Source organism: Mirounga angustirostris, unplaced genomic scaffold (genome assembly GCF_029215605.1).
Source record: "Mirounga angustirostris isolate CCGP_5_RB_7025 unplaced genomic scaffold, mMirAng1.0.hap1 SCAF_4, whole genome shotgun sequence".
Classification (NCBI taxonomy): Eukaryota; Metazoa; Chordata; class Mammalia; order Carnivora; family Phocidae; genus Mirounga; species Mirounga angustirostris.
The window spans coordinates 117903641-117930543 of NW_026991712.1; positions in this window are offsets into that span (position 1 = coordinate 117903641).

The following is a 26903-nucleotide window of genomic DNA, read 5'->3' on the forward strand; positions in this document are numbered from 1 at the left end:
GGAACAAAAGCATTCAATTTTAAATCTGCATATTCATCATTCTGGAGAAATAAACACAGTATGAAACTAACTAAAAGATTTAATAGTCAACGCTTAATAATTCCCCAGTCATATGTGGGACAAGATTTTGTTCTAAAGAACTTTAACAGTCATAGATATGTGATTGTGCAGGCAACATTCAAGAAAGCTAGCTTTCTTTCCCACAATAGATTTTCTTTCATTCTATGTGGGTTTTCAACAGATTACCCCCAAGAGGAAAATCCTGTCTACTCTCTCTTTTCCTTACAGTGCTGTGGTCATGGTGTTTTAAGCATTGCTGGGAATTTCCTTTGTTTCTGACTCTTTCTTACCTTCTCATCCTTAAAGTCATCTTTTCAATGACATTCTCTCTTTCAAAAAATTTAATGTAAACTATAAGAACTACACCAGACATGAGTCTTCATCTCAAGCCGGTCCTCTGTTTTGTTCTTAGCCACAGAAAGATTGCTTAGGCCCTGGGAAAATGTAATCTACTGGTTTCAGCAGAGAGATTGAGGGAGGAAATTTTAGGAGTGAAACATCCATGAAAGCTCTTGCCAGTAAAAATGTGGATTTCCCCAAGACTTTTTTAAGAAATGTTGAAAATTGGGGGGAGATTTAAAGGCACTGCTTGTGATTGAACTATGTCGATTCTATTCATGAATGCCACTTATTTTCCATCATACAAGAAATTAACAAAATCTAAACCAATCCCTCTTGCATAGACATTATTCAGTAGTAACAAGTTCCAGTAATGGAGAATCCAGGTTTCCTTCTGTCTAATCATATGGCCATTTTCCCAACTGTTTCACACATGCTAATGGAGTGTGACAAGTAAAACATATTTGGCTCAGTCTATGGTCCAACATGAAATGGCTTCACAACGATGAGGTTCCTAATCATTTTTCTCCTAATCTACCACTGCTTTAGGGGGTTGGTGTCTTCCCTGTCATGAGCGATTTCAGTGCACTGATCAGGGTGGACTTGACAGATTCTTTATCAATGTCAAGTGTCTTTTGTGGTTAAGTCCAGTAATGCTAAAACAAAATGCCTCATAGATATTAGATATATGGTGGCATTACAGAATTCTCTTGCAGGCAATATTTTTTGGTCAACCTATGAAAAGAAAAATGGGGTGAGGGCTAAAATCAAAGGAAGATGCAGCAAAAGTCTTGGCAGTTATTTCTGTGGAAGTCAGACAATGTGACTGACATGGGACCAATCACTCTCCCCTCCTCCATTCAAGTTAGAATAGAACAAAGAGAAATTGCCAACAAAGAAAGCAATGATCTAGGGGGAGGGGACTGAATCTCAATCGGTTTTAATTTCAGGAAAAAGAGCAGTATTGCAAAAAAACTTGGGACCCCTGCATAGGCACCCACATACATCCATAAGTACATGCCTACCCTTATCAATTTAAATCATACGTTTTCCATATGAATTTTTCTTTTGACTTGTGAAGTTAATCTGTCAGGGTTCACCAACATTACCAACTCTCCCAATACCTAACATTAGTGCCAACTGGCTCAGAAAAAATACAATCCAAGAACCTCTGAGTAAAATAGACACTCTGGTTGATGTTAAATTTCCTTTTGGTAAAAAGAGTTTGCGGTGCCATCAATATTGTGTCTTCTCCAGCAGTCTAGCCAAGATAACTTCATTATGGGGAATGTTTGCTTTTCCAGGGCATAACAATGGTGATTCTACAAGCAAATTTTAAAATGTTCTCTCCCAGGTGCACAAAGTGAGGCCTGCCAATCCCCTCTCCCCCCAAATAAAGAAAATGTCCCAACCACTGGCTAAATCTGTGGTAAATTGTGTTAAACCAATGTTTCAGAATGCCACTCTCCAGAATAACATGGGATGCAAGAAGCCTCATTGTCTTTTAGAAACCTGAAAGCCAAAGCTAATAAAATTCTCATCAGAGCTGCAAATGGACAGTAGAAAGTAGTGCTCTAAGCATTGTGGGTGCTAACCCGGAATTGTTATTTGTTACACTATCAAATCCTTAAGTTAGTATGAATGAACAAGACAGACTGCACCCCCCAAGTCCTCAGCCCTCGGCTGCTCTTCTGCATTACACAGTTAAAGGCTAAAGCTATTTCACTGCTTTCTCTGATTCTTTTTTCTTTTTTGTACTAATTTAGAAAGTTGGTACTTTAATGTAATTGAACTCACTGAAGCTAAAAATGTCCAGACCTTTTTAATAAGGTACCCTTCAATATTAAACTTTGGGGTCTGTTCTCCTCCCAAGCAAGCACTTAACTCCCATTAGCACTAATGGCAGTTGTACACAAACATTGAGTAGGAAATATATATCTCTTTGTCTCTTTGTACTGAGCTCCAAGGGAGGCAGGGGGGAAGAAAAGGAAAAACAACTTTGAGATTGAATAAAAGAGGTAGAGTTGCTGATTCATTTACAAAGATGAAATTAATGCCTGCATCCCCAAATTTCAGGGAACACACACTTTTAATAAGTGAGATGAGAAAATTTCTAAATCATTTTGAATAATACCCAAACCATGTTTCCCTGAGAAATCTGTTTTCCCTCCATCCCCAGCGCATACATTAGACCCATTTTGCACTTGTTATGTACATAATGATTCTAGACAACATAAGACAATTTCATGATTTTTTTCTTATCATTTTTACTTATCTACCAGTGAGCCAATTTATGCAGCTTAAACCACTGCTAAAGAAGATGTATCAAAAATTGTCTGTAATCATTACAAATAATAGTGCGAAATGTTCACAAGAAGCTGTTTTCTTATCATATTTTCATTAAAACGTCTTTTCACCTGCTTTGCTTGTCCCACGTCTGAAACCTGCATTGTAATCAGTCTTATTAACTGAGAACATAAATATGATTTATTATGGTCTGATAATGGAAGCTACGTGGACTCAGAGAAGGGCTATATTGTCCTTTGATAAAATGGCTCTTTTCTCTCAAATGGAGAGCTCTATCATGAGAACATGCAGAATGTAGTGAGTGATTATTTCCTCAGGGTGAGTGATGGCAAAGCCCGACAGAAAATCTTCTTGTTGACCATGACAGCCTCAGAGGGTCCCCAAACCTCCCTGAGTTTGACAACCTGCAGACACTTTTGATGAACTGTATTCTTCCGTCAGAGACAGCCTGTCTGGGAGGAGAAAAGAGACCTTTATTGTCTGATCGGCTATTATTGTCTTGATCTTTTATAAGCAATCTCTAATGCACATGAATATAATATCCTTTCACACAAGTGCCAAGCATAATAGAAATGTAGTTATAGGACACTCCCCCTGGTTATGTAAATATCCTTACACCATAATTAAGAGAGATGGTTGGTGACTGATAAGGGAAAGAAAGAGTAATCAAACTGTTTTAGCATTTCTCCCTATTTTAAAGACTTCAACCCAGAGTAAACAGCATTTATGGTAGATATAGGGAAGCAGATTATTTTGAAGACTTCCACTAAAAGGAAAAATAGTTTTGAATATGGTATTGATGTTATATTTTTATTAAACATGCAAATGGCAGCTGGTTTTCAGCCAAACGTGATTACTATGCTGATATGACTTAGAAGAAAATGAGTATATCTCTCAAAATACCTGGCTGAGGGTTACAGCAAGAACAAAGACCTATTAATAAGGAATGTACTTGCACAAATGGGTCCTCCAGTCCAAATAAAGTTCTCCAATAAATTTCCCTCTTATCCATTTCCAGAAGCCCAAATATGGCAAAAAAAAAAAAAATTTTTTTTTCAATTAACAAATATATTTGCAGGCAAAACTCTTGCAATTATTGGGCAATTAAATTTACTTCTTAATGTGGCGCTTGGGAGTCATCTCCATTTCTGAATTGTGACGGATAGTTCTAGATGGTGTTTGTTTGGATTTGATGACAAAAGTTTTCTGATCTCCCGGATAAAATCCAACCAGCCTGTTATCAAGCAGGCCAGCCCATGGAGGCCAGTAGCTTGATGCTCAACCTCAGCTGCTGGCAGAAAGGAGAAAAAGACATCACCCACCCGAAAAATTTTAATCCCCCAGCAAAATACAATATTCAATTTTTCATTAACCTTCTGACATCTGGACACTGAGTATCCCCACTCTAATCACTAATGGGTTTTGCATTACCAATTAGTGGAGCGAATTCTCCAGCACTGGTGCCAAAGGGTTAATCATTAGTTTCACACAACTGGGTGGTCAGAGTTAGAAGAGCAGCCCCTGAACCCAAAAGAGTGGAGAGTGAGGGGCTGGGGGTTGGAGAGAGCTCTCATTATCGAGAAGAAACATGTGGCTCACAGGCATTGACCTCCATATCTCTCTCCTGGCATCTTGCCTCGAGGTGGATTTTAAGTATTATACAAGCATGCGCATGCGCACACATGCACACATATTCATACACCAGTCTGGCCCCAGAACAAATCACCAACCTAGCCAGTCATTACTGAGCCTGTTCCATCAAAGGTAGATCAGACCAGAGGAATTCTCTCCCTCTCTCTCTCAGCACCTCTCTCTATTTGCTTCTCTAAGCAATGACTTTCCCATGGGAATGAAAAAATTTGCCATTTCAGAGGGAGCTGGGTTTTGAGAAGTGTTTGATCTCTCTTAAGAGATACTTCTCTGAAGTTCTGCCAACCCTCGATTATCTGTACAAATGAGGCTTAGAGAAAGTATGGAAAGATTCGATTCACAGATAATCTTCAAACTCCAGTTTGGTCTATATTTTAGTTTCTTTCTGAATAAATTGTACCAGAGCAATTAACAAACAAAACTGATTGGATGTTTCCTTTCTCCTTTTATGGTCAATTTTGCGGATATCAGCAGCATGAGGAAATTGTCAAAACACTGGCAACAAGGAGAGAGGAAAGGGAAGAAACAAAATACCCAGATAGTCTGCAAACTAGATAATCTGCTCCTGAATAATTGAGAAGAATCTAATTTCAAAGATAATAAAAGAAGGCCCAGAGAGCAATTCCATCTTGAAAACGTACAACCTCTTCCCCCAACCCCAAAACAGCCAGTAGGAAAACAAATAAGTAAACAAAAAACCGCAAGAAAAATTTGAACCTACTGTCCCCATCCACATTTTCCCTGACTTAATCTACACATGATCTTAGTTAAATTATATTCTAAAGAGGGTCAGGGCAAGGAGGAGGAGAAGGAAGCACAGAAGACACTTCTTATTTGTGTTCTGTCTAGCTCTGTTGTCAGGTACTGATAGCAACAGGATTGCTTTCAAAACTATATGACCTAAAACTACTGAAATTGATCACTTCTCTCTCTCTCTCCCTTTTTTCTTTTTTCTTTTCTCTCTCTCTCACCCATTTTCTTTTTTTAGGAAACCCAGCATTCATAAGAGGAACAGCAGTGACTCAGCACTTTATTATTTTTTTAGTCCCAAATTTTTTATTCCCATACAAAAAAATGCTTGAGAGCATTTGATACTGAAATGAGAAACTTTGCTACACTTGATTCTCCACGGTGCTTCTACTCAAGGCCAGAATTTAAAACTTTTCAGTTAAGGGAAGAAAGACTCTTAATGAGCCTAATCACTCACATTATTTTGGCCAGAGTCATTGACTGACTGCACTTACTTAGTTCTGCTTTAGAAACAAAAATCTAATAAAGTAACTGGCAGTTTAAATGTCACAGAAATTTTCTCCAACATCCCAACTGGAATTGTGAAAACAGGCTCAAATTCCTCTAATCTCCCTCTCTTTCACCTTCAAATGCCATGCTTCTAAACTAAACCATTTCCTAAGAAATAGCAGAAGTTGGTTGGGTTCAGAGGTCGGGTCAAGGGTGGGGAGGAGGAAGACTCTTTCTTCAAGTTGGAGGGGATTTGCTTTTTTCCACACACTAAGGCAAGAAGGACCGGAATCTCGAGGCTGGGAATGTTCTGCCTCTTGCAAGGGAATTCAAAGGAGCCATTGTGTTTGATACTTCGCTTCCCAATTGGCCTCTGACAGCAACATCAGAAGCAACAGATACTTCAGTTCTACATCTGGAAAGAGGCATTTTTTAACAAAGAAAAAAAAAAACCACTCCTAAAGACATTGAAGCCTAATTATTCTATATTCCATAGTCTTAAAGATTGAGATCTCCCTGATACTATGTGATAACCCCTTGAGGAATGGGAGCAGCTCCATTAGGACTTGAACAGATAATATTTCTATACTTTCCCCTCAATAAAACTAACATTCAAAATAAGCATGCTGGTTGGATGCTTTCATTTCCCCAGCCACTGAATTGTAATGATCATTGTACAGGCTACAGTACCATTTATTAAGGTGCCAAGTGGAAAATAAACCTTCACTAAAATGTAAAAGGGATTTAGGATGTACAGGACTAAACAATCAAGGAATCAGTTTAGGTTAACCACTGTCCCACTTGCTCTTCTAGAAGATGTATACATCAAGTCCTCAGATTTATGATGGGGCCTTTAGAGTTCTGAATAGTCTGGACCATAGCATCATAAATCCATGCTAAGGAATAGAAGGTATTCTGAGTACCATGGTCATTACCGTCATGATGGTTGGGACCATTACACAATATCCTGGTAGAAATTTCCCCCCTTTCTAGTGCTACTGTGACCCAAACAGAGATGAGCCAAGAGATGAGGAAATTGTCAAAACACTGGCACCTCTATTTGCTGTGACCCAAACAGAGATGAGCCAAGGGCAGGAAAAGAGAAAAAGAATGGGAGTAACACTCTGGGAAGCACTGAGGGAGGGACAGGAGAAAGCATAGGGCAGGAGAGGGGGTATTAATGTTGGTAGAGAGGTTTTATGAAACCATTAGGAAGCCTGATAAAGGGGGGGGAAAGGCAGCCACTGGGAAAGCATTAATTTCCCAAATTTTAGTCACACATGAAGAGCCCTCGGTAATTTTAGTTGTTTTGTCAGCCAAGTCAGATCCTGGGCCTCTCAGAAGCCATTGGAAATGTCTCAGGTTCTCATTTTGCTATTTTGATGGAAATTAAACTTACAAATCAATAATAGAACAGAACCAACTCTGTGTGAAAGCACTACTCCTTTATCCTCTATTCTCCAGCATTCTTGCCCAAATGATTTAAGATTCCCAAATGCAAGTGAAAAAAATTAAGTTTGAGACTTCCTTGTACAATTTCAGCTTAAGCCTCCTACTGAAAGAACACTGTAAAGTAGACAGGGAGAATAAAACTGTATAGCTCTCTTATGCTCATGGGCTAGTCCTCGAAAGCTTTTGAAGTGATTGGTGTCTGCATCCCAGGGGAATCTGGGATTGTAGACATGAGCAACATCAACAGACTTCTCAAACTTGCCCTTGTTCATCCTTTGTGGGCTCTCCTCCACCACTGCCCTTCTCCTGGGCATCTTTTTTCCTCTTCTTTTCTTTTTAATGTTTGTCATCTGCTATCCTTTCCTCTAGATTTTTACCATCTGTTATTCAGCTTTATTTTTTTTCTATTGTACATTTCTGTCACACTTCTTTATTTTTATTATCCCATGATAAGCATTGCATTCCTCTAGACCACACGCACAACACTAAAGAAGTCCTCCAACTGATGATATTGATTCCTATTATAGAGACAGCCACTCTCCCCAGCTTTCAGCTCTTCTCAGCCTCTCTTACTCCACCAATTAAGACTTCCCACATCTGGAGCAAGATTAAGAAATGTGTATCCATTGCTGGCCCGTTGCTGGTGCAGAAATGGCAGTGGTTGCTGAGAAACCCTGAAACAAACACCAACCAAATGATAGTATGACATTCCCAGCAAAGACCAGAACCAATACTTGGGAAGAGTGTCATCCAATCCCTGATTCTTGAACCCCAGCCCTGAGACCCCAGGAGCACCCAGTGCATCCAAGTTTCCCAAAAGGCCTCAGTCTGGTTCTTGATTCTTAACTCTATACCTCTGGCTACTGAAAAATTAGACTAAAGCCTAATTTGGGGCAATCTCATTCCCTAGTGACTTCGCAGTCACCCTTTTAAACACTTCTTCGGGGCTTTGCCAAAATCCTGCATTTTTATTCACTCCATTGTAAAGGCTCCTTTTTGGCTGTAAAGACTTATGTCAATTAAAATTACATTTTTTCATCTTCTTGGAGGCTTCACATTGACAACGGACTGTGTGACTCCATCTGCCGTGGTGAGTGATCTCTCAGCCATAATCACAGCCTCTGGAGCACATCATTCCCAGCACCACATTTTTTTTTACAAGTGTGAGAATATTAAAGTAAAATGTTCTGCAATAGAGCATCTCCTTGTGCTAATCATCTGATTTAAAGTTAAAAAAGGTAGAAACCTCATATATGTGACAAAGATTAAAAGAAGAAATGAAATGAAAAATATGGGAAGGGACATTCTCTCCTGGAACTGTCATTCAGGTGCAGGCAGGCAGGCAACTCTTGCTGATTCCTGCTCATGGAGGGGACATTAGCCAGAGAAAGCCAAACCTTTAGTTTCCACTTCCTATACAATCACTTCTGGGACTATTGACAGCAGAAGTCAACCAGTGAGAGATCATTTGTCCCAATACACAAATGCATGTCATGTGATAAACACACTAAGGAATTCTCACAAAATGGGGTGGACGGAAGAGAAAAAGAAAAATCACAAATAGGGCACCCCACACTGGGGGGTCCAACAGTGATGATGACATAAAACTCAATTCAAGCCACATAACCATAAAATGGAAATATCTTGCCCATGTAACTGGGAAGTCCAAGGTGACTGCTAGCCTCAGATGTGGCTCACGCAGGTGCTCAGTGTGGTCAGAAATCTATTTCTTTTTTCATCGTCTCTTACCTTTACCTTATTCTGTGTTAGTTTTAGTTTCAGGCAAGATTTTTCTACCTGGTGGTAAAGAAAACCATCAGCAGCTCCAAGCTTACACTGACCTTTACCAGGACATCCTAGAAAAAAGTATGTCTTTCTCTTTCCCAGAAATTATATCAAATCCCCAAAGGACTCTTAAAAATGCTACTTGGATCACTTGCTGATGGAGAAGCATGACCATTTGATTGACAGCCTTACCAGAGGAATGTGGGAGAGGTAGATCTCAAGGAAAAATGGCTTTTATCAGAAGAAAGGAGAATGGAGGCTGGGTAGTCAAAGTCTTTCAAGCAGTTCTCTTCCAGTCACTTTGAACCTAAATCACTTGTTGGAACCTTTGGAACTCATTAGTATCCCCTGGCTCAATGGGAAAATAGCACCTCACCTTGCTCCAAGTTACTGCAGTGTTTATTGTTTTGTTTTGTTTTTGCCTGAGTGGAGAACAGACTTCAGCACCTTATGAGCCCCAACTACATGGATGAATAAGATCTACTCAGCAGCTTGCAATGATTCCTTTATTGCCATTACTGACCATCATGTAAATAAGTAGTTACTGACTTAAGAACTCACTATTTGCTCAATAACCCTTGATGGGAACTGTGATCCCTTTACACACTGTTATAGAAGTACATAATTATAGACTTTTCAAATGGGTATTTCTTTTAGGCATTTGCCTGTAATAGCTCCTTCAAAGCTGTTAAGCTTTTATCATGTGAAGACCCAAGTAGAAAATATTTAGTTCACTCCTCATTGACCTAATAGAGAACAAACTCATCTTTAAGATGGTGTTAGCTTCTTGCCAAGAACACATGGATAACCTTGTAAAAAAGGTCTGGCTTGGGTTATTTGGGCAGGAAATCACATTGCTATTAGATCACACTCACCTCATTGAGTAATTTAATATTGACACTAAGTCATTACTGGCCATTGTTTCTATAGTCCCTCCTGAAGGAAACCTTGTCACATCCATTTGTTCTGACTTTATTACTATTCAGTGAGCTATAAAACTAAAAATCCAGGTGGGTCCCCTGACTTCATCCTATTTCATTACTGAAACACAGAGCATAATTCTTATTTAATGGAGAGTAAGTTTTTTAGGCATATTAAATAAATCGGCCCACCAAGGAAACCACAAAGAAAATCACTGAGATACCTGCTGAGGTCAGGGGCTCAATAAAGTTCTGTGATATAAGTCGCAGTGTAATGCATCCATCTGACACAATCTTTATATGCAATGTGTATCACATACAAAAATTAGTGGCGTACCATGTTCAAATGGGTCTTAAGGATACAGAGTGAAATTTAACTTGCTTAGCTCAAATCAAGACACCACGAAGTGTTCACAACTTTGTCAAAGGTGCTAGGCTAAGTGAGGGAGATACAAAGATAAAGCATGTGATCATGCTTGCTCAGCTACATCAGGATTTTATGTTACTAGCCCCATGTCCTACCACCCCTGCGCTATCTTGTCTTCACCACTTACAACTTCTCCTCAGTCTCAGATAAGTGCAGCTCCTTTCTCAGCTTTGTACCTTTGCACATACAGCTTCTTCTGATCAGAATCCTCCCTCCTTTCTTCCAACTCACCTTACTACAATGTCACCTCCTCAAAGAAATTTCCCTCATTCATCCAGGCAGAGCTAGCCACACACCATCTCTGCTTCTGGAGCACATTCTACAAGCATCTATTTGTACCATATGCATTTGTGTGTATGTTTTCCCCCTATTACACTTGTGAGTTCTGTAAAGATCAAAATTATGCCTGATTCATGGCTGTCTCTATAGGACTCTTGCAGAGTACCAGGTACAAACAAGTCTCTAGTAAATGCTGACTGCATTCCTCTGCAGAGAAGAAAGCAGTGTTGCTCTCACTGCATTTCTGCTGTCCAGGCCTCAGAGGCTCCTGGGAAAAGAGATATAAATGCATAAACAGGATTAGATTAACTCAGTCAATGCTGATGGAGAGTCAAGAACAAGCAGTGGGTGGGAGGGGACTTGGAGGTATGAGGAAAAGAAGGAGGAAAGAGAGGGAGAGGGAAGTGGAGAGAGCAAGGAGAAAGATGGAGTGAGGCATTGCAGAAGTAGGATGGCATGAGCTGAGGGGAAGATGAACAGCATGAAGGAAGGAGAAATACAGGAACTCTGAGAGGAGGGAGTTTGGGGGCAGTGTGAACTGCACGGGTAAGAAACTTGGATGCCATGTCAGAAAGTGGGGCTGGAATAGGACTGACCACTGAGGGTTTGGATTGCCAGGCTGAGCAATTTGCAGTTTGCTCTCCGCAATGGTGGCAAATTGAGGGGAAGAGAGGGTGACATGGAGGCAACTGGTCCCATGTGGGCTTCAGTAGACCAATGAGGAAGCTATGAAGACTTGGTCTCCAATGCTGCAGAATCAAAAACTCAAAACACGCTTTGCAAGAACCTAATCTCTCAGCCAATTTTAGTGAAACACAGACCATCCTGGATGCATGCGATGAGAGAATTAGATTGCAGGGGATCAGCCCTGGCATTCTGTTCATCTCCAGATCCTCAAGCATACCAGGCGCTTGCTGTGTCCTCTGCCTGGGACTCACTTAACTCTGGGCATTCTCATGGCTTTCCCTTCCGTCATTAAGGTCCCGCTCAAATATCATCTTTACGGGGAGTGCTTTCTGAACTGCCATGTCAAAACAGCACCCCATCACTCTACCCCTTTGCCCTGCTTTATTTTTTCCTCAAAGCACTACTGACTACCTGACATCATATTATATGTCTATTTGTCTATGCCATTACTATCTCTATACTCCAATGTAGGGATTGTCAAAGTTTCTATAAAGTGTTAGATACTAAATATTTTAGAATTTTCAGGGCATACTGTCTCTGTAGCAACGATTCAATGCTGCCATTGTAACATGCAAGCAGTCATAAACAACTCATAAATATATGAACATGGTTGTGTCCCAATAAATTTTAACTTCCAAAAATAGTCTATGGGCCAGATTTGCCCATGGGTCATAATTTGCCAATCCTTGCCTTACTAGAAAGTTCCAAGAAGTCAGCAACACTGTTTATCTGGCTTCCTCGTGGATTTCCAGAGCTTGGCACATAGAAGGCACTCAATAAGTAATTTTTAAAGAGTGCATGAATGAATGGAGTTCTATGGAAAACAGGATTGTAGGAATACTACACCCATGTGAATATATATATATTCCCTTTGTGATGGTTAATTTTAAATATCAACTTGGCTGAGCCATAGTGCCCAGAAATATAATCAACATTATTCTGGATGATTCTGTGAGAGTGTTTTGGGATGAAATTAACATTTAAATCAGTGGACTCTGAGGGAAGCAAATTGCCCTCCATAATGGAGCAGACCTTATTCAATCAGTTGAAGAACTGAAGAGAACAAAAGAATAACCTCTCTTGAGCAAGAAGGAATTCTGCCTGCAGATGGCCTTTAGACTTGAACTGCTGTATCAACTCTTCCCTGATCTCCAGCCTGATGGCCCATCCTGCAGATTTTGGACTTGCCAGCCTCCATAATCATGAACCATGCAAGCCACTTCCTTAAAATACACACACACACACACACACACACTCATCCTATTGGTTCTGCTTCTCTGACTAATAAACACATAAATATACAGATTTACTCCATTGGCAAGGTAGGAAACCAGATGGTTCTGTAGAACTGGAAGACTTCAGCTGGTTGTGCTCAAATCATTGTCATATCAGAGCTTTCAGTGATGCCTTATGGTCTTCAGGGAAATGTTTCTCAACATGAAAGTAATTTCTGGGTGGCACAGTTGGTTAAGCGACTGCCTTTGGCTCAGGTCATGATCCCGGAGTCCCTGGATCGAGTCCCGCATCGGGCTCCCTGCTCGGCAGGGAGTCTGCTTCTCCCTCTGACCCTCCCCCCTCTCATGTGCTCTCTCTCATTCTCTCTCTCAAATAAATAAATAAATAAATCTTTAAAAAAAAAAGAAAGAAAGAAATTTCTGGACCTGGGTTCCACCTATCTCCACTTCTATGTCCAGTCAACTTGGATGTGCACCACACATGAGAGCCATACAACACTGTTCACTCCTCACTGTTCCCTGGAGGTCAAGCTCTCTCAAGTTTCTATACCTTGCATATGCCACACCCTCTGCCTGAAATGACATCCCACTGCCTTTTCACCTGGCTAATTCCTATCCACTCTTCCACAGGTCCCCTGGAAGCCTCCATAGGACAGGGCGAGGTGTTGATTTGCTTCTGTCCCCCTCCCTGGTGTGAGCTCCAACCTCCTCAAAGGCAGAGACTCCCTGCTCATCTCTCTACTCACCTCTTCCCACCACCAGTCTATACCTGACATGCAAGGAGGGCATTGATGGGCAAAGATCAATAAACAAACAAAATATTTTAAATAACTAAACCAAGCATAAGATGGTGTTGCTTACTTGTGATCCATGAAAATACAGCTTAGTACCACCCAAGGAAGATGCAAAGCTAGATTCCATGGGTATTAAGTATCCGCCCTGTGGGGACCTCTGGCTGGACAGAACTCCTCATGGCTTAGAGAAAGATTGCTCAGAGTGAACACCAAGTGGGGGGGGGGTACAGAATACTGCACTCTCCTCTCAGTTCCATACCATCTTTCTTCCTGACTTCTCAAAACACTAATGAGGTGGGAGGTGGAGGGATTAAAAATAGCCACAGCCTGAGCAACCACTTTCAGCTCTCTCCCATGTCAAAAATGTTGAGCTCTAACTATGGGAGTAATTTGGGGGCCCACGTCTTTTCAAAAGACACTAACAGGAAAATGGGATTTGCTTTACAGCAATGAATAGACAACTTAGCTGAAACACATCTGATCCATGAAGGCGGGTTCACCTGGTTGACAGGAGCTCTCATTAACATGAGTGTCCTTAGAATATGGCTCCTAACTAGATTGAATTTAGTTCTATCAGTTTATAAGACTTCCTTGTTCTATCACTGACCTGCTCTATAACTTTTATGCTTCATGCTTTTATTTCTCAGTACCTCAGTTTCTGCATCTGTAAAACAGGGAGAATAATTCTTGCCACCTGCCACCCAGGAGGGTGATGCAAATAAACAAGGCAGCATCTGTAAAGCACTTTGCATTTCCATTACTTCCTCTCTATGAATCTGAAGTAGGATTATTATTACTGAAAATGTCAGCTATCATCTGAAAGGCTTATTCAATCAAAAGGCTTTCTTGAGGAACATTTCATAAAGGAAAAGTGAAAGCATGCACATTCTCCTTGGAACTATCATAATTAGTCCCAGTAACAGTTGGGCCATTTTTTTTTCAGTTCATTTATAGTCAGATTCTACAAAATTGAAAACATCCAACATCTGGGCTGAAAAACTTGTACAAAGCCAGAAAGCCCCCCAAATGGGCATGTGTGGGCTTCGGCAACATAAGAGCCAGATGTACTTTTTGCCTCAACTACTCTTTTCAACCTTTAGGGAAAAAATTATAACTAAATTTTCACACTTACAAAACCCTTGGTTTTCTTCTCTATTTTTTTAAAGTATCTTCTCTGATTAGCCACGAATTTCAGACTCTCCCCAAATAATCAGAAATCTCTAGAAAAGGAATATTTTAATGAATGTATAAAAGCATTTGGGGATCCAGTTTTAACATGTAAACTTTTACAAGGACAAATAACAGTTAACATTTATTGTCCCTACATTATGGCCAGGCCCTGTTCTAAGCACTGAGCAAGCATTATCTCATTTAATATTTGCATGCACTCCATGAAGTAGGTACTATCATCTTCCCAATTTCACAGATAAAAAGCCAAGGAACAGGTAGATTAAGTAACTTGCCCAAAGCACCATTAGTATAGAAAAAAGCAAAGTGTTTTAGTTACTTCCTGAGGTTTGAAAGAAAATTTTGCTTACTTCTACCTAAATACAGCAAGAATCTAAGACAACCTTTGATATAATAAATTTTCCCCAACCAGATTGATTAAACCAGACTCTATCCCTATAATACAGCTCCCAGAGATCAGATGGTTTGGGCTCTAAGAAACAATCCCAACTTGAGAATTTGCCTCTGTTTCTACCATCTTCTTTGATATTCTAGGGGAAGAAAACACATAGACACACACACACACACACACACACAGTAACTTATTTCAGCTATTTGCTGAAGAAAAGCTGTCTTCAATTTCTGTTGTTTGCAGCATGCCACCCAACAGCATCTAGAAGCTTCCTCAGGGAAGCAGGGGAATTTGCTGGATTGCCAAACAGCCTTAGAAAATCTGCTGGGACATTCCATCCAAGAGCTTTGTGAACAAAGATAAAGAGAGCACATTAGCGTTGCCTTGTTTCATGAAAAAAAGGAACACACACAACAAAACTTGATTACAAAATCTCATTTTACAAACTCAAGGTAAGATGCACCTCCCTGGGGCAATGGCCCAGCACCCCCATAGGGTTCTTCCACCATGTGCTCTCTAAGTAAAGACCTGATTCGACTCCAAGGGTTGGGTTAGATAAAACCAGAAGGGTTTATGTGCACAGCATTTAACTTTAAACATTTCTTCATGGAAATTTACAATGCACATAATTTACATATTCAATACCAGTGACAATTTACTTCTCCCATCTGAACAGGGCTTTCAACTATGCCACTTGAACTAAATTAATAAACAGTAATTACAGAATGTTGTGTGAGCTAGCTGTTGATGTTGAGCAGATTCTAATCAACACCTTCTTTTAAGGGCCAATTAAAGCTGAATGTATGCAATATAAACATCTTCGAGTATTTAGACATGAACCGCAGAACAAGGTAAAAAAAAAAAAATTAAAATCCAAACAATTAGACTAGGGATGAGCCAGTCAAACCTGGAGAGATGGACCCTTTTCAGCCGGTCTCCAAAGTCATGTTAATTTCTTCAAATGATGAGATTTTTGTGAAATGGGGAAGGGCTCCAAGGACTCGTTAGGCCAAACCCCATCCGTTTTGAGATTTCTTCAACATCTTGTATTATTTTCCATATGCTTTAAGTTTCATGGCATTTCTTTTTAAATTGCTTCAAACACTTTTTCTCCTTAATTCATGTGCATCTCAGCGAAAACTTAATCTCCATATTTCTGACTCATTTATGTATAAATCATCTATGTGCTATTTCGTATCTAAGAAACCTCTCCCAAGGTCCCTTCCTTGGCCATCCAGGAGCTACACAAAACAGAGTGTGCCCCAGGTCCCTCTATGGGGGGTTTTATCCCAAATAAATAGAATACATACAAATTACTGAGGAGAGGGATTAGGAGCTATGGGGAGGAGAAATCAGACAGCATTTCAATCATCAATTGTCTTCAGAACGAATTGCCTCTGCTTCCTAACATGGCAGCATCTAGGACTGGCTTCATGGCTTTGGGAAAGAGAGTATAGGGGAGATATTCCACGAATGTAAAAAAAGTTCTGGATAATGTACAGAACTGCAATAGTGACCAATGTATGTGGTAGTGAATGGGTTTCTCCCATAGCTGGGATATCATGATAACCTCATTTCTTCCAAGCATCTCAGAAGGTTGGAATGGGAGCAAATTGCCTATAGATACCACTTTATATGGAACAGAAGATGGCATACCTATGAGAAGACTAGGATGAGCCCAGTCTGAGTAGATGCATGAGGATACACCTACGCGCCTCATCACCTAGAACCCTGCCTTCCCTTTTGTAACTCAGACTCCAAAGCTATACCTCACCAGTACCCTGCTTCCCTCAGGCTAATCGACTCCTGCTTTTACAACACACCTGGGCTATCTGTCCTTCCTCTTTTCTACTCAGATCTCCCTTTTCTCTCCTGGACTTGCCTCATCCCTGACTGTCCAAACTACGCCCAATCTCAAGGCCAGCCTCAGGCCTCTTCTCTGACTGTGGTTAGTTACCCACTCCATTTACAGCTATGCTCATCTTCCCCTCTTAACTACATTACAAACAACTTGAGGACAGAGATTCTGTACTTAACCTGGCTTCACCATAGCACCTACCACAGGACTATTTATTTGAGTAAGCGTTAAACGAATGTTTGTTAGATGAATATGAATGAAGCTTTCTTTAAAGTGAACAAAATGAAAGCCTCTTTTGGCTTCAAATATTTCCCAAGAAAATTTGGAAGTATAATGATAGACTCTGTACCAGAAATCAAAATTTCAAGGTAGTTCTTACTCACTAGTCACATATTAAAGTGGAGGATTATGGAGCCATGGGACTGGGAAGGACCACAGAAAATCATTTTATCCCATATTCCTGCCTCTTAAGAGGACTATACTAAATATACTCTTGAAAAATAGTTGCTGATTTTTACTACATGCAGAATCGTAACCACAGTAATAATAATAGTGATCATTTATTGAGTGTTCACTACAGGAAGAAAAGGGCCCCTCACTGCTGCCACTCAAGCCTGTCTGAGGCCTGGGAGGAAAATTTCTGTGGGTACAACCCAGGTGTGTCCATGAACTGATGCCATCAGAGAAGATGCCCTAGACTCTCCCATCCCTCATCTTTGATCCATGTGAGCAGTTCATTTTTTGTCCTCCTTCTCTTCACACTCCATGTTTCCATAGACAATCTCAGCTGTTTCCCATGGCATCACCCAACATCTCAGCTGAGGAGTAGGAAAGAAGAGAGCTCTGGGGTGGTATGTTAGGCCCCGGTGCCTCTCCTGAGGTTTGATCCCATATTTCTAACCATGCGAAGGTCATCTTCATTGGTGTCATACAACTATCTCAAACATCATGTGCCCCCCAAATGAATCTCTGTACCCTTTTCCTGTTAAAACAAACTCTTTTTTCTCTTTCTTGTTTTCTTTTCTTGTAAATGGTATCAGTACTCATCCTCTCACCTGTACCCAAAATCTGAGCTTTATCTTTGACAGTATGGTATGGAGGAAAGAGTAGGGGCATTGGGGCCTAACAGGACTGAATTTAAAATCTGCTTTAACCATTGACTAACAGCTTTGTGACTTTGGATAAACTTGTCTGAATATATTTTCTCACCTGAAAATAGAAACATATTAACAAGGCTATCACGTATTAGACCTTAAAAAATGTTTATTTCCTTCACTTTCTTCCTTTTTCTCTTCTGTCCCACTCCATCTCCCTCTGTCTCTCTCTGCCTCTCCCTCCCCCATAACAAATCAATCATCAAACCCTATTGATTATGCATCCTGGGTAACTGCCCTCTTCTCTCCATCCCTATTCTCCTCAATATCTCACCTGCAACAGCTCCCAATCCACATCTTCTGCTGCTGTTTCCTTCTTCTCTAATCTATCCTGCTCTGTGCTATCAATTACATGAACACCTAACTCCTCTACATAAAATCCACATTTGTTCACAGTTACTTCCAGGAGAAAAACCAAACTCCTTGGCAGTACATTCGTGGCCCCTATATTCCCAACTTACTTTTCCAGTCTTTTCTCCAGCTAATTCCCAAAGTTCCCCCTAAGTTTTATCTGGGTTCTTGCCATTCCTTGACTATGCCATTTTCTTTAGTACCATTAGGTCTTCATGCATGCTATTCCCTCTAGACTCTCTCCTAACCCATCCATCCAACACACACACAACCTGGTGAACTTATACAGACATTTCCTGACACTGATTAAATGTGAGTTTCTTGTGAAAACCATCCCTGAACCACATAGGCTATTTAGGATGCTCCCTCTGAGTTTTCAAAGGCCCTAATTAATTGTGATGTCTTGTCCTCTTTCCATTCCAACTGTCCCCTGGGTTTTGACTTTGCTTTATATAGTTTCACATCCCTACAGGTTGTATAAACCCTGAATTCAAATGTCTTGCATCCTGGCATTCCCTGCCTATATAAATCCATACCACAGCCATCCGTCCTAGGAGAGCAGAGTATTAACTTTCTAGCCTGGACTTCGGTATCAGAGGATCCAAGTTTCCAGTCTTAGCTTCACTGCATATTAATTGTATGATCTTCAGCAAAATGCCCAAAGTCCCTGAGCCTTAGTACTACCTTCCTCATGTAACTGTTATAAAGATTAAATAACTAGCATAAAAATGGACATATAGGTCAATGGAATTGAGAGTCTGGAAATAAACCCTTACATTTTTTGTAGTCAATTGATTTTCTACAAGGATGCCAAGACAATTCGACAGGAAAGAATAATCTTTCAACAAATGAAACTGAGACAACTGAACATCCACACGCAAAAAAATTAAGTTGAACCCCTACCTCACATCATATATAAAAATTAACTCAAAATCGATCCTAGACCTAAATATAAGAGCTAAACTATAAAACTCTTAGAAGAAAACATAGGAATAAGTCTTCATGAGCTTGGATTAGAAAATAGTTTTTTGATGTGACATCAAAAACACAAGAGATGAGGGGCACCTGGGTGGCTCAGTTGGTTAAGCAACTGCCTTCAGCTCAGGTCGTGATCCTGGAGTCCCGGGATCGAGTCCCACATCGGGCTCCCTTCTTAGCGGGGAGTCTGCTTCTCCCTCTGACCTCTCCCCTCTCATGCTCTCTCTCATTCTCTCTCTCTCTCTCAAATAAATAAATAAAATCTTTAAAAAAAAAAAACACAAGAGATGAAATAATAAATAAAGTGGACGTCATCAAAATTAAAGAATTAGAGGCTTCAAAGGACACTATCGAAGTGAAAATGCCACCCAGAATAGGAGAAAATATTTGTAATTCATAGATATGAGAAGGAATTTATATCCAGAATATATAAAAAACTTAAAACTCAAAAATAAAAAGACCATAACAACCCAATTAAAAAATAGGCAAAAGATTTGAATAGACATTTCTCCAAAGAAAATATACAGATGGGCAACAAGCACATGAAAAGATGCTCAATACCATTAGTTTTTAGGGAAATGTAAATCAAAACCACAATGAGATACCACTTTACACCCACTAGAGTGGCTAAAATAAAAATATGGACAGGGGCGCCTGGGTGGCTCAGTTGGTTAAGCGACTGCCTTCGGCTTGGGTCATGATCCTGGAGTCCCGGGATCGAGTCCCACATCGGGCTCCCTGCTCAGCAGGGGGTCTGCTTCTCCCTCTGCCCTCTTCCCTCTCGTGCTCTCTGTCTCCCATTCTCTCTCTCTCAAATAAATAAATAAAATCTTAAAAAAATAAAAAATAAAATAAAATAAAAATATGGACAATAAAAATTTGTCAGTTTCTCAAAAAGTTAAACAGAGAGTTGCCATATGACCCAGCAATTACATTCTTATGTACATACCTAGGAATATCAAAAATATATGTCCAGGGCGCCTGGGTGGCTCAGTCGGTTGAGCGACTGCCTTCGGCTCAGGTCATGATCCCGGAGTCCCGGGATCCAGTCCCGCATCAGGCTCCCTGCTCGGCGGGGAGTCTGCTTCTCCCTCTGACCCTCCCCCCTCTCATGTGCTCTCTCTCTCTCATTCTCTCTGTCAAATAATAAATAAAATCTTTAAAAATATATATATATGTCCACATAAACTTGTATACCAATGTTCACCATACCGTTATTCATAACAGTCAAAAAATAGGAGTAACTCATATGTCTAGCAACTGATGAAGAGACAAAATATGACATTTCCATACAATGGAATTTTATTTGTGATAAGAAGAGATAGATGATACATGCTACAACATGGATGAGCCTTGAAAACTGTGCTAAATGAAATAAGCCAGACACAAAAGGTCATATATTGAATTATTCCAATTATATGAAAAGTTCCAAATAAGCAAATCCACAGAGACAGAAAGTAGATTAGTAATCACCAGGGGCTAGGGAGATGAGGGGAATAGAAAGTGCCTGCTGATGAGTAGGTATTTCTGTTTGGGGTGATCAAATGTTCTGGAATTAGATAGTGGTGGTGGTTTGCACTACTCTGTAAGTATACCAAAAACACTGCATTATATATTTTAAAGAGGTGGATTTTGTGATATATGAAATATATCTTAATAAAACTATTATAAAAAATAATTTAAATTAAAATTTTTAAAGATTATATGAGATACTTGGCACATGGTAAATGTACAATAAATGCTAGTTACTATTATAATGTTCAACTCTATTGCTGCATTGTTTTTATCCTGCTGTAATGTCCAGATTGATTTCTGGACACTAAAACATGAGCCCCTTGAAGATAGGGGCATGACTTGCTTAGAACCTATGCCTTTTTTATTTCTCTCTCCCCAGTCCCTGGAAAGATGTTTGGCATAGACAAAACTGTATATAATACCACATCACATCACATCACATCACATAAGATAACTATAGATAAATTAAAATGAATGAGCAAGTGAAGTTTTCACAGACATGTTCAGCACCTCTATATTATACTGGGCTTGAGCTTAGACATTTTCAGGAAAATAGAGACCAACATGCAAGAATGCTAACAGTTCCAGGGACCCTTCACAGCTATTCACAATCCGGAGTGTGGAAGAAGAGAAGGGAGAAAACAAAGATGGCTGAAGCCTAGTGGTAATCCCTTAGGGTTTCACTTGGCCTGACCCAATCACTGAGTTACTGTCAGTTCTCCTGAGTTACAGTTCTTCAGAAACTGATAAATTCAAACTCAAAACACATAAAAACTCAGAGCTAATCAAAAGCCAAGGTTTTTAATTACTTTTAAGTCACAACTTTCTCACAAAAAGCTGCCAGTGGCTCTTTCTGAGGACTACCGAGATAGCGTAAGTCGTGAGCTAGTAATTCCAGTCCCGCTTTACACAGGATTCCAGTCTCCCTTCCTGCCCCTATGAGAGACTGGCAATCAGTCACAATATATTTCCTACCAAGCCTGGATATAGCCTAAAAATCCTCTCAACATGGTACTCTAAGAAACCACTACCGACCTGTTTCACTTATTTATTGCTATAAAACAAATCACCCTAAAACTCATGGTTTAAAATAATAACCATTTTATTATCTCCCACAGTTTTGTGGGTTGTCTGGGCCTGCCTAGATGGTTCTTCTACCCTGTGTAATTATGCCTGGGCTGCTGTTATTGGAAAGGATAAAATGTCCAAATGGGCTTCTGCATAAGGCTGACAGTTGGTGCTTGCTTTCAGCTGGGAGCTGAGATGGGGCCATCAACTGAAGAAGCTCAGTTCTTCTCTACCTGACATCTCTGTATCATTTGGACTCATCAAAATATGGCAGATAGGCTCCACGAGTGGAAGCTGCCCATTCTAAAGCATCACTTCCTTTGTGATGTGATGAGCACTGGGTGTTATACACAACTAATGAATCGCCGAATACTACATCAAAAACTAATGATGTACTATATGTTGGCTAACTGAACATAAAAAAATGAACAATAAAACATCACTTCCACCACATTCTACCACATTCTACTGGTCAAAGTCAGTCACAATATCAGCCCACATTCAAGAGAATGAGAAGAAGTAATTTCCACCTCTTAATGTGAAGAGCAGCTTGCACATACTGGCAGGGAGGAATTGTTGGGAGCCAAATTTTGAGACCTACCATAGAAATATCATAGAAATTCATGTTCCCCTCATGCGCAGGATATATCCCCTCTCTCCTTAGAGCTCCAAAAGTCTCATCCTATCATGGCTACAGCATCAGCTTAAAGTCTGAAATTTCATTATCTAAATCAGGTACAGCTGCAGATGCGTGGTCCCCTCTGCACAGATACTCAGGTATGGTTCCTTAAGTTCAAGTAAAGTAAAGTTTTCTACTCCCCACACACCCAGAACACAGCAGTGAGAAAGGGACAGGATAACCACAACAAACACTCCCATTCATAAATGGGGGAGGGATGTTGGAGGCACATGGAAGTCACTGGTCCATAGCAATTCTGAAATCCTCCAATGTTGCTGGCACAGGGCTCAGTTCTGCCCCCTAAAGTAGTTTTCCATGACTTAGTTCTGCCCGCTGAGTCATTCCTTCTTCGCTGTTGGAAATGCATTATGTTTGCTGCAGAATAGCTTTCTTAATCTGCTTCCTGACCATTAGAGGTTAGGGCCTTAGAGACTACTTTTGATCTTTAGGTATGTTTGTCCCTTTTAGTCCATGCTGATATAATTATTTTAAGTTTTTGTGTGCCTGCTATATTAAATTATAATTTAATCCATTAGAAACAAATCTCTCCAAAATAAGTTCCTCTCTGCCTTGGGCTGAGAGTCAAGGTACTATGGGAAAATGCCATGAAGACTCTTGCAAACTCTTTGTTAAGCTGAGACAGTATAGGAAATAGGGACTTACAATTCTTAAAGCCCTATTGTCCAGCTTAGAAGATCTACAAGACACAAACTTAAATCTTTCTGAGGTTTTCACAAAGGGTCTTACAATCACATCCTTGATCCAATTTTGACCTCAAAGGTCATGATTTACTGGCAGTGTCATGGAATTAATCTCTACTTCCAGCTTTTAATTTACTTTAAGAATTTTTTTATAGGCTGGAGACGTTGGGAATGAGAAACTGTTTTATTTTCCAGCTCAGCAGGTCCTGGGCTGGGAATGTTCCCTCATGATTCTGCTGGAAAATGAAATGGTTCCTTCTCTAATTTATCTCTCTCCATCTGTACCTTATCAGGCACCACGAAAAGCAATTATTTCTTCTCAGGAAAGCCTTCTTCTCAGGAAATCTTCTCAGGAAAATCCACAAGTTCATTAGATATATATTTTCTATCTTCCATGTTATTATAGTGCCACTTACTGCCATTACATAGTTCAGGTCACCTTTTCTCTGGCCTCCAATAAAATTTTCTTATTGTTATTAGCATTGTGTTAACATTCCTCTCAAGATTCTTCTAGAGCTTACTCACTGCCCAATCCCAAAACCAATGCCACAGGTTTATGTTTTTATAATAACAATGCCCCACTTCTAGGTAAAAATGATTGATTTTGTAGTATATTAGTTGTTGAAAAAAACAAAAACAAAAACCTTACTCCAAAACTTCATAGCTTCAAACAACCATTGTTATTGTTTCTCAGAATTCTGTGGGTCAGGAACTTGGACAGGGCACAACAGAAATAGCTTATCTCTGCTTCTCATATCTCCTGCTGGGGCAAGAACATCCAAAGAGGCTTCTTCACGTATGTGTCTGATGCTTCAGTTAGGATGGTTCAAAGGGCTGGGGGTAGCTGGAATGACTTTCCTGGGTTCATATGACTAGAGCCTCGGTTGCTGGCTGGGTTCCCTGGTTCTCCTTCATGGAGTCTCAGGGTCCCTCCTCTCTCTCCACATGGCCTCTCCACATGGTCTCTCTAGCAGGGCAAATAGACTTCTTACATGACAGCTTAGGGCTCCCAAGAGCAAAAAGCAGACACTGCCATATCTTCTTAAGGCTTCAGCCAAAACTGGTACAACCACACTCTGCCACATTTTACTGGTTAAAGCAAGTCAGAGAAGTGGCCTCGATTTGAGGAAAGGTGGTTACACAATGATGAGAATACCAAGAGGAGCGATTTACTGGGGCGGGGCGGGGGGTGATATAACCCGCTACCACACAATCTACTGGAACTGCCAAGGAAGATGAATTCTGTTTGCCATTCCTGACCTTTTTCTAGATCTATTTGTTCTAGTCTAAAGCTTATCACAGCTTGAAAACAGATGCGTGACATCACATAGTAACATTGCCACATGCTGGCTAAGAGGCATCTCACACTGATGCATGGCCTCTTCTTCCCCTTCCTTTACTACTAATCCCCACATATCCCTTGACAGACTCATGTAAACCATTAGTGTTCAGTTTGTCTCCTTCACTCATGTCACCCATAGAGCATTTTGGAGGAAACTGTTTCAAATTGCCTCAGCCAAACATTAGTTATTAATAGTGGATCCCATTTCGGGAAGGCCAACTGTTTGCACCAAAAATACAGAGGAGATACCAGATAACCCCTACCCACAGATGGAGAGCCCTTGTGTCTCATCTGCTCTGGGGTTAAATGGCAACTGAAAGCTTAAATCTGGGGTAAGAGGTAACAAACACTGAGAATTTATCAGAAGGTGTCTTGCCACAGACTCCATAGATGGGCTGCAGGAGTCTATGTACTCTCAAAATCACATGCAAAATTTTGGATGGTTTTGTGTGTTTTTCTGGGGAAAAGACCCATTAGCTTTCATCAGATTACTAAAAGGGACTCTCTGACCCAGAAAAGGCTGAGAACCTGATCTCACGTAGAAATATATGACACACTTTTTCCATCACTCAAGGGCCAACTTGCAACTCCTCTTAAACCACAACTTCCCATCTCAGTATGCAGAAATATAGGCTTGATCAATTATACATATCAAAGATAAGAACAATGCAGCTTTATTATTCTCCACTGCATGATCATTATGCTCCTTCTTTCTGTCTTCCTCTTGTCCTTACTTTCTTTCCCCCTCTATATCCTTCCATTTCATTTCATCTCCTGAATACTTTAAACATATTCCAGACAAGCGAGTTTCTGCCTTCTTCCGGTTCCGGCCTGCTGAGAGCACGTGTTGTGGCAACAGGAAGCTGTTCATCCACAACCTGCTGAGCTCACATGTGCAGGGGGGTGAGTCCCCGTGGCTTCCCTCTGCATCTCCAGGCCACAGAGGTCAACCCAGTGGAGTTCAACCCCAACTTCGTAGTGCATACCATACCCAAGATGGAGTGCGCGGCACTTCTGGAGACCGCGGGTATATCTGGTCAAGGTGCCCAAAGGGCCAATTGAAGGGTATGAGCATGGTGAGAAATTCCTGAGGCAGATGCCCCACGTGCTGCTGGAGGTGGATGTGTTGGAGGGCACCTCGTAGTGCCCAGAGTCTGGACGTCTGTTCCCCATCAGTCACGGGATGCCCAACATGCTGCTGAGTGATGAGAAAACCGAGACTTAATCGTGGCAGGCACTAGTTTTTCAGTCTGTAACCATGAATGTTTTTGTTTATGTATATCCTGTTCCTAGGTCTGTCGTGTATCCCCACCCTTGACCCAGTGACACACAAAACACAGTGTTCTTGAGCTCGATAAATTTCTTTTTCTCATTAGAGGTTCAGAGCCAAAAAATAAATAAATATTTATTATATTCATAATAAATATATAATTATTATTTTATATATTATATAATAAACACATAATCATTATATATATATATATCCCTGGTCATGACTTTACCTATTTCTGACACTGAATGGCCTGTAATAGACAGGACCTTATAGCGGGAAGAAATTGTGTTACCTTATACCCATGGAATAAGTTAAACTGAGATGAGAACTAGTAGATTATAAGGAAACACTGATGCACGCTTCTGAGTGCTTTTTGTCTCAGTTGGAGATAGGCTTTCCTTTTAACAATCCCCAAGAATAGAGTTGACTTATGTTGTATACTATTCTGATTAAATTATTCTAGTGATTTTCAATAACATCATGTGTGGAAGTGCACAAATTTTCCCTTTTTATGTACAGTTTCCTGTTCCAAATGGGACAGAGGGCAGAGGATGAATTGGTTGCCCCATTACAATGGAGAAGTGCAGTTTCTGTGTATGAATACATCTGCTCACAGATAACCATCAACTATTCTTGCCAATTCAATTCATTAAATATCAAATGAATCAGGTGCCCAGCAAGGTCCAGTGGTGAACACAAAGAGGAATAAAACATTGTCTGCCCTCAAGCCGCTTATGGTCTAGTGGGAGAGACAAATAGGAAGAGGCAGTGGAGAATCAGACTAGAGGCCTACCTAACATTATCAGAGTGAAAACAGGAACAAGGAATTTAGTCTTACCTCCCACCTCTGCCTTCAGTTCCTTCTAGAACTCTCTGCTCTTCATATTTCTCCCTTGTTGCTTTTCTTAAGTAAAGAAATCAAAAGAGTACAAGTGAAAGTAGAAGAGCCTCTCACTCCAGCTTTTCTTTCCCCCTTTATCCTTCCAAGTGCTTGTCTTCCTCTTTCTGTTCTGTTTTGGTGCCCCCTGCTCTAACTTTTTGCGCTCCAACCCTATCCCCTCCACCACCATCTCACCCTATAGGTTCCCTTTCCCCCAAGAATGTGTGCTGATCAGCAAACATGCCCATGCTCTGCACTAGGCTCTAGAGACATAAAAATGAATCCAATCACTGTCTAGAGAGAGCTTGTTTACAAAACTCTCCATCTCCTAGGGATCTCTCTCACTTCCAT